This window comes from Podarcis raffonei, chromosome Z (genome assembly GCF_027172205.1).
Source record: "Podarcis raffonei isolate rPodRaf1 chromosome Z, rPodRaf1.pri, whole genome shotgun sequence".
Taxonomy (NCBI): domain Eukaryota; kingdom Metazoa; phylum Chordata; class Lepidosauria; order Squamata; family Lacertidae; genus Podarcis; species Podarcis raffonei.
In genome coordinates, this window is record NC_070621.1 from 39,365,055 (window position 1) to 39,374,942 (window position 9,888).

Below are 9,888 nucleotides of genomic sequence, written 5' to 3' on the forward strand. Positions count from 1 at the left end.
GCCCTCTTTCTCCGCCCCCCCTCCCCACGCACCCCGCTCCTCTCGCTTTCCAGTTCTCTCCGCCTCCGCTTCGCAACGTCATCACTGCCATCGACCACGCCCCTGGCTGTTCCCCTGCGAGCGCGGGGGAGGCTCGAGTCCGCACGTATCGCCCAGAAGAGGCGGAGGGATGGTGATAATGAGCAAGGCGGGGCGCGCGCAGCGCCCAGGGATCCCGTGCAATACCCCGCCCTCCCCACCCCACCCTGGGCAAAACAATCCGGAGGGAAGGGGAAAGAAAAGGAAGGTTGCCCCAACCCCACCCCCGCTCCGCGACAATCCCATGGTGCAAATAACCTGGGGCTTGCTTCTGAGTGCACGTGCCCCCGAAATTAGGCTGGGAAAAGCTCTGTTGGGCTCCCCTGGACTTACAGAATCATAAAATTGTGGCGTTGGAAGGGACCTCGAGGGACCCTCTGCAGTGCTAGAAACCTCCAATAAAGCAGAGTCCACCTTCTGCGGGAGGCCGGTCCGCTGTCCAGCAGCACTTTCCATCAGAAAGTTCTTCCTGTTGTTTAGTCGGAATCTCCTTCCTTGTAACTTGAACCCATTGGTTCCTAGCCTCCAGAGCAGCAGAATACAAGCTTGCCCCATCCTCCATGGGACAGCCCTTGAGATATTTGAAGATGGATTTAATACCTCCTCTCAGTCTTCTCTTGACCAGGCTAAAAATACCCAGATCCCTCAACCATTGCTCATAAGGCTTGGTTTCCAGACCCTTGATCATCTCAGTTGCCCTCCTCTGCACATGTTTCATATTGTCAATAATATCCTTCTTAAATTACTGTGCCCAGAACTGAACACAGGGTTGCAGGTGTGGTCTGAATAGGCAGAATACAGCGGTACTACTATCCTGAGCAGATACATGGCTAACACTTAGATACTTCACTGTGTACATCTGCTACAGTGCTTTCTGGAAGAAAGTCCCATTGAACGCAGAAAGGCTTGTTTTAGAGTAAAATATGCTTGGGGAAAATTAGTTTGCAGTGATTCCATACACATTTCGCTGGGGCAACTGAGTGTCCTGAATTCCTGCTCTACTTGTTTTTATATGCTTTGTATGTATTTTATAATAATTTGGTTTTGTAGTGAACACTGCTTAAGAGATTTATCAAATATTAAGCGGTTTATAAATGCTTTTAAATACTTACTAATAAGTCCCATTAAATTGTATAGTTTGCTTCCTGAGTAGATCTGGCTGTACAAATTCCATACACTTTTACATGGAAGGAAGTCCAATAAGATCAGGTTGCACAGCTGCTGCTGTGCTATGCTATGCTATACTACTTCCTTCTTTCCCTCGCACCTGCAGATTTCCTCCTTTGAGCTCTAGGTTACATACACATGCTTCCTCTTATTGTCACAACAATCCTAGATGCGTGTTAGGCTGCTTGTTGGCCTAAGGGTAACTCGGTTCATTTCATGGCAAAGCGGAGGATTTGCACTTGGGTCTCCTTCCCAATCCTAAAGGTAAAGGGACCCCTGACCGTTAGGTCCAGTCGCGGACGACTCTGGGGTTGCAGCGCTCACTAAACATTATGTCACTCTGTCTCTCTGGTAAATCACATCACTTCATTTAAAGCAGATATCTTCAACCTTTTCAGATCCAAGACCAACTTTAAACCCAAGCATGCATTTGGGGGCCACATTCTTAATATTTCGCCATATATTTGCACAGGAGGGAGTGCTCCTGTTGTGACCCACATTGGATTGGGCCCCAACCCACTATTGGGTTCTGACCCACAAGCTGAAGACCAGAGATTTAAAGGGTTTATTTTTTTCCCCCATAAGAAAATTAGTTAATAAAAGGATGCTTTCTCTTTATCGTGTGGAATCTGATTCTGTTTCTGCTGAATTGTGCGATCTTTAGGAAGCTTTCTCTAACAGCTGAAAACAATTGCTTCCAAACTCCGCACCGTTCAAAGGAAGTTGCGTGTGAATATAGCAACTCCACCTTGAAACTCTCTTACTCTGTCATTACACTGTGACCTGACATGATTCATGGGTGATTAAAGCTACTGTGTGTTTTGAGTGCTTTAAGCTGGTAATACCAGATAATTTGATCACTTGTTGCACTTACTTGATATTTAAATAGCGAGGAAGCGCCAACATTCTGGACAGATAAATCACCTTGCACCCTTAATAACACAATAACTGATGCTTGCTACACACAGCATAGCAACATAGGACACTATCATATTCTTAGTCCATCTTGCTTAGTGTTGTTGACATTGACTGGCAGCTGTGTGTATTGATGAACTTTCATAATGACTGTGACTAGGCTACCTAAGTGTTGCACTAGGACCAGGGAGACCTGGGTTCAAATCTCCCACCCAGCCCTGAAACTCACTTTGGGTCAGTCACTACTTATAAGATAATAATTATAATAATAAGATAAAAGGCAGAGAGCAAGGCTAGTTGCATTTTTAATTCCACAATATTTGTGTTACTTTGATTATGTCATTTCTCCCCCCCCCCTTTTTTTTCATTGTGAAAATAATGAGCTTAGCATAGCTTGATTTAAATATTTATTTTGGTTTAATATCGAAGGTGAATCTGAGCTGAAATAAGTTCAAGTTATCTTAAGACTGTGCTGACTGCCCATACACTACCAGACCAGGTTTAAGGTTCTTTCATGAATTAACAAATTGGGCCCAGGATACCCTCTATGGTCTTTTAATTTCAAGACACAAAGCCGCTTTGGTTGTTTTTAAATCATTTTATATCACCTTTAAGCCTATATCCATTATAAAGCAGTATTACAACTACAGCAACACTACCATTGTTCCAGTTTGCCAGGAGGGAGAATTGCAGCTTGCTCCAGGCCAAAATGGGAAGTAGATTGTTATGACCAACTTCCAGCCATCCCGTCTGAAGGAAGGGAATCCCCAGCTAACATGATGTTCCGCTGCCACCATATAAAGGGAGGAAAGTATTCTATGAGACTTCCCCCTTTATCAGTTAGCCGAAAAAACCTTCTATTTCCAGCAGCTCCTGAAGTGTCTCAAGGTTGGGGCTTCCAAGCATCAGGGTGTTAAAATAGGAATAAATCACATCAGATATCATCCTTGTCAGAAAATATTATCCTTATCAGAGCAAACTTAACACAGTAGATTAAAACACTTTCATTTCCCATGGACTAAACAGTCCCTGAACTTAGCAAGCCTGTGCAGAAGAGGGGCAGCCAAGTACACTGGCCTTGGAGGCTTACGCTCTCTTGCCAAGAACTCCCCATGCCTCGCAGCTGACCAGCGACTTAATGAGCAAGAAGCTCATACTTGTCCGTATGCGCTGCAAGGCTTCAATAGTAAAATCTGGACCTCTGTTACTGCATACTAGCATGCATATCCTCCAACACTTCTTTGTTGGAAATAAGGATGCCCTATTTAATAATAATAATACACCGCCCATCCAACTGGGTTTCCTAAGCCACTCTGGGCAGCTTCCAACATATAGAAAAACATAATAAAACATTAAACATTTAAAAACTTTCCCATACAGGGCTGCCTTCAGATGTCTTCTAAAGGTTGTATAGTTATTTATCTCCTTGGCTCGGGGGTTGCATAACTCCATAACCTCCAACATTTCTCCGATGAAAATAGGGATGTGCTAAGGAAAAGTGGGACATTCCAGGATCAAATCAGAAACCAGGGCAGCTTCTGTAAATCTGGGACTGTCCCTGGAAAACAGGGACACTTGGAGGGCCTGTGCATGTAGCATCAGATCAGATTAGGTGGTGGTGCATCTCATGGACTTGAGGGTCTGTTAAAACCACATGTCTGGTGCTGGAGTTATCTTGCGTTGGAACTCACGTCAGTCAACCATGGGTGATGAACGCCTTAATGATCTTCTCGTTCTCAGCATCGAACATTCTATCCCAGATCTTATTGACCAAAATGCCATTATAGAGTGTTTTGCTGAACAGAAATCTAGAAAGCAGGTATCTTGAGTTTATATTTATGCTTATATGTGCATTAACATACGGCAAACTTCCCAATGTTCCCTTTGTGCTTCTATTTCTAGTACTGAACTATTCAATCTTTTATTTGGATCACTAGTTGATGAGACGATGAACGGTGTGACCAAAGGCCGCACAGTAGTTGGGTATGATTGATTAGTGCTTACAGTGGTACCTCGGGTTAAGTACTTAATTCGTTCCGGAGGTCCGTTCTTAACCTGAAACTGTTCTTAACCTGAAGCACCACTTTAGCTAATGGGGCCTCCTGCTTAATTCGTTCCGGAGGTCCGTTCTTAACCTGAAACTGTTCTTAACCTGAAGCACCACTTTAGCTAATGGGGCCTCCTGCTGCCGCTGCGCTGCCACAGCCTGATTTCTGTTCTTATCCTGAAGGAAAGTTCTTAACCTGCAGCACTATTTCAGGGTTAGCGGAGTCTGTAACCTGAAGCGTATGTAACCTGAGGTACCACTGTACTAACTTTTGAGTTTCTAAAGCATGTAAGATATACTGTGTTGGAGATGTTGCAATAAACTGGTTTATCTGAACTCCCTTGCCATCTTATGCTTGCTGGCTGTTTTTTTGTTTGAGTTTATAACTTTATTCTAACAAGATGGCCACCCCGGGTCTCAGACAAGCTCTGCACGGGTTGGGCTATCCAGAAAGCATTATGTACCAGCAAGCTCAGGCATCACACCCATTGATGCTGGTGCTTTGTAGCTTTCTGTGGGGTATTTAATGAAATATTTAGCTTTCACCCAGTTTGTGTGTTCACTGTGTTCTGAATGCAAAATGGTTCTCCTTGCCCCTTTAGCGAGTGATTCAATAACCATCCCCATTTGGGCTCTAATCCTTGCTAGTAACACTAGAAAGGAATAAGCTGGCGTGGTTTAATTTATGTGGCAAGCTGGTGTCAGCAAACTGAAGAGTTATGGTTATCATCATCCTTCTGACTTGAAGTAGCCCTACATCTAGAGGCGCCTCAGCACCGAGCTGAGAACTTTCACCACTGAGTGCCACTGAATGATGAAGGGACCCAATGCCTTTTGCAGAGGTCATTCAAGATACTGACTCCATACACAAGGCTGCCTCTTCATCACCATGCAGATTGCTGCAGAGGCAGTCAGGAGCCTGTGGTCCTCTAGGTGGTGTTGAACTGCAACTCCTATCAACCATGACCATTGGCCAGGCTGATGCAAGCTGGAGTTGGAACAGGTTCCCATGGACTAGGAAAACCCAGATTCAGCCCCCGCCCCCAGACAAGAAGTTCACAATGAGACCTTGGATCAGTCCATAGCTGTCAACGTTTCCCTTCTTTTAAGGGAAACTCCCTTATTCCAAATAGGATTCCTTGCAAGAAAAGGGAAAAGTTGACAGCTATGGACCAGTCACTGTCATTCAGTCTAACCTCCCTCACAGGGCTATTGTGAGGATAAAAGGGAAGAGGCAGGGATTGAACTAGGTACTGTCTGAACTCCTTAGAGGAAGGTTGGATATGAATGCATCTAACCTGATCTGAGGTCTTCTGGCTGTTCAGCTGTAAACTGCACTGAACATTGTGCATCTAACCTGATCTGAGGTCTTCTGACTGTTCAGCCTTAAACTGCACTGAACATTGTGGGATTTACTTCTGAGTAGACATGCATTGGATTGTGCTGTAAATGTTGTCGTGCTGGTACAGATGTTTGGAAAGTACTTAGAAAAACAACAGCAATGCATTTTTGTAGGAAGCATATATTTTATTTCATAAATATAAATCGGGTAAAAAGAAAGAGGATTTTTAAAAAAAAAGTTACTGGAATGCTGCATTAGAGCTTCATTAGGAGAAATTTGTCCTTTTTCTGTCCCCTGCAATTTCAAGCTGTGAATAAGACAGCTAACTTTACATAACATACAAGCTTCAAACCCATCAAAAGCATTTCTGCAACACTGAGATTTTGAATCCATATAACTGTGCCTGCAAAATAATAGGCCCGCTTCTATGAAAGCTGAAATCCAAGCCTTTGAAGATTATAAGAATCTATTGCAAGAGCTGATGACAGCAGAGCTACAAAGCAGAGCCGACTGTACATAAAATCTAAATATTAATATTGACTTCACATTTCAGTCCACTGAGGGGGGGGGAAAGAAGTCAAGTTCATATGGAATGTTCTTTAAAATTTATAACAAGGGCATTTTAATATTCATGCATAGGAACAGGAGGGGTGGGGAGTCAAAAGTTTATATGAACTTTTCTTGGCTGATTATCAAGGCTGGCAGACTGAAGGTGCAGTCAAAGGATATAGCAACCCATGAACAAATAAACAAGCCTTGTATTTAAGCACTAATCTGATAGCCACAGGTGATGAAGAATTGCATGCAGATAATAGAGAGCAGGCTGGTGGAGGAGTGCTGTATCTCTCCTCTGCTCTCAGCAGAGCATCAAATACAAGGGTGATATCTATGCTTATTTCAAACTTACTAGGCTCCCATTCTTCTTCTTCTTCTTCTTCTTCTTCTTCTTCTTCTTCTTCTTCTTCTCCTTCTCCTTCTCCTTCTCCTTACTACTACTACTACTACTACTACTACTACTACTACTATACCACCCTTCATGTGAGGATCACAGGGCAGTTTACAATATAAAATAACAGGCCTGTGAGAAGAAGGATGTTTCTGCTTAGCGCCTAAAGATCAAAAGGTAGTGAACACATAATGATTTACAGCAGAAACAAACAATAGCCAAACAGCCCTTTAAAGACTTATGCAGATGGGCAGGGACACACACACTTTGGCTACATCCTCTCTTGATTCCTGTAACTTGCTCTATGTGACAGCCACCTTGGAAAAGTGCACAGAAATTCCAGCTTGCTCAAAGAGCTGCAGCCAGATTTTTGAAAGGGGGTGGTTATAGGGAGCATTCAACTTTCTTATAATCGCTCTACTGGCTACCAGTCTGTTTCCAGGCATAATTCAAAATGCTGGTTATGAGCTATGAAGCCCTATTTGGCTTGGGTCCAAGCTATCTGAATGCCCATATTCCCTCATATGAACCTACTTGGGTTTGGGGATCTTTGGGGAAGGACCTTCTCCTGGTCCTGCCACCCTCACAGCCACCCTTGGTAGGGATGTGGAAGAGGACTTTCTCGGTGGTTGATCCCAGACTCTGGAACGCCCTCCCTGGAGAAGCTAGACTTACTTCCTCCTTGTTGTCCTTCTGCCAGCAGACTTTCTTGTTCCAACAGCCTTTTGGGAACCTGAATGCTTTTAATGAAAGGGCTGGGACTGTGTTGTTTTTACTGTCACTGGTTGGCATCAGTCTTTCTCAGGAGACAATGGAGGAGCGCACCTTTGAGGGTAAAGTCAAACCACTGGGAAAGTTACAGTGCCTGCCATGGCTGGAAAGATGTCGAAGGAATGAATAAACTGGATCCTTGGGGAAATAATTTCCCATTGCTCTAGAAACAGATGGGGTAACTTGTTAAAAGTTCTGTGCGACACTGATAAGACTAGCCTATTCAAGCTGCAACCCTAGGCATACTAGTAAGTAAGCAAGCTCTACTGAATTCAGTGGGGCGTATTTCTGAGTAATGTATGGCTATCGTGGCATGAACCAACACTAGAAATTGTAACTTGTGATGTGTTCTGGAATATATGGGTAAATATCCTGACCTCCTAAAGCTCAATGTAAACCTCAGTACACTAATCCTGTGTTACCAGCAAAATTTAATTATCACCTCCTGTGGGAAAGAATGGCATTCTCCACAGACTACAGAATCTTCCTCCAATGGTAAACTCATGAAACAGGAGAAATATAATATAACCAGGGTCTTCTCCTTTCAACTTCAAAATAGTAAACATACAGGAACTTGTAGGAAACAAACAATGGTACTAAAAAAATAAAGCTGATATAACCCTCACTCATCCCTTTCCCATAAGGATACGTTGGCTCCAAATAATACTTTAATCCCCGATTCTCAATAGTTGGGTAGTTCAAAGCTCCAGTGGAATTCCCTGCTTCATGCCTTGCTGGACATGGACAAGGGCTGGACAAGGGCTGAGAGGGATGCTGTAGTCTTGCAGGCTGAGGCTATTGAGAAGAGCAGAACTCCAGACCAAAGGTACAGACCTCTGATCCCTAACAGGTTCTACTTTCTTTAGGACAGATATACCCATTCCACACCTTTCTTTAGGATAGTACAGGGATTATTTTTAACCTCATGGTCAAGGTGTGCATGCTGCCCAATTTGCTACCGACTTTTATTGTAAGCTTGCTGCCTGAAAACAGCAGCTGTATATGCTATCACTTCCATTTATTATAATAAACCAATCTTTCTTTATTCCTCTGGGGCAGTGGTCTTCAACTGGTGGGTTGGGACCAGTTGTGACCAGTGGGTCACAATCTGATTAAAGGGTATAATTAAGGTGTGGTGCAAGAGGAGCACTACCAGTATACAAATATATGGTAGAAGATTAATAAATGGGTCCCCAAATGCATGTTTGGGTTAACAGTGGGTCCTGGGTCTGACAAGGCTGAAGATACCTGCTCTGGTGTGTGCAACATCTTAATGGGGCATAAGGATAAGAACAGAAACACATATTTATAGTGGATGCATGTTTTAACTCCAGTAAGATTCTAAACCTGTTAGGAGTGTACCTAGGGATATACAAGAGTGCTGGAAACACGTATGGGTGTAGATTCACGCCTTGTAGCACAGCCGTCTCTGATTCAGTGACTGCCAGCAATCACTGCTTTTATAGTTTCATTCCATCATGAATTATTTCACGCCTAGTGAGACTTTGCTTTAAGCTGAAGCTCCTTCCACATTCCAAGCATTGATGTGGTTCTCCCCTGTATGAATTCTTTGATGGGAAGTGAGATGGTAACTCTAACTGAGGCACTAATATTCTCAACTCTACTGTATCCAAAGAATAAGAAGGGGAAGAGAAAAGACAGGAGTCCGACTTATTTGTGGTGTCCCTTATGAATGTGAGAAATAAATTTCAATATAATATAAAATCACTTTATTAAAAATCGTCAGAGTTGAACTGCAAAATAGTACTAAGATTATATTGCATAATTATACTACTTTTAAAAAAATATATCACCTGTCAAGACATTGGCATATATTTGCTCCACTCAATCCAGATGGTGGTGAACCATTATTTTATAGTTATAGATCAACAATATTTACAATCAAAACTCATTATACAGTTAGATTCCAAACCTATTTGTTTGCATAAGTGTGTTTCAATATTGTCCACAAAATATACATAGTTTAAAGCTGCTATCAATTGTAATAAAATTAAAAAAATATATTTTAAAATAAAGTGAAAGAAGTGGAGAGGGTGAATAAATGCTGTGGATATCCCTTTTGGATACAGATCATATTCTCATTATGATGCAAACACAAATGGATAAGAATGAAAGCTACAAAGATATAACCATCAGGATGGATAAATTACCAACGAAGGGTATAATTTAACTAGCAGTGCCGCTGCACATTATTAATTAATGTTGATAGGCTGTGTGCTACTACACAAACTACAATGAACAACAGCATTAGGTTGACTGAGCTTAACCAATGTGAATCATATTCAAAACATGTGACTTGTAGATAACTCTTAAGTGGGAAATCAAATGTTATACAAAAGCCTATTTGATTACTGCACATCTTGGAGGTATTTATCCTTTGGATTGTTTTCAGATCAACTAGCAAATACATTTAAAGCCTGTTCCACAATGCAGTTCCACAGAGCAGCAGGGCATGGTGCCCTACAGCTACTACAAAAACTTGCTGCCAGCCCTGGGGCTCAGAGACTTATCTGTGCCACCATGCTGCTCCTTCTAGCAACTTAAGGGAATGGTCCTAACAGTGTTTTTCAAATATTGCAATCCTGTGCTCTTTTGTAAAGT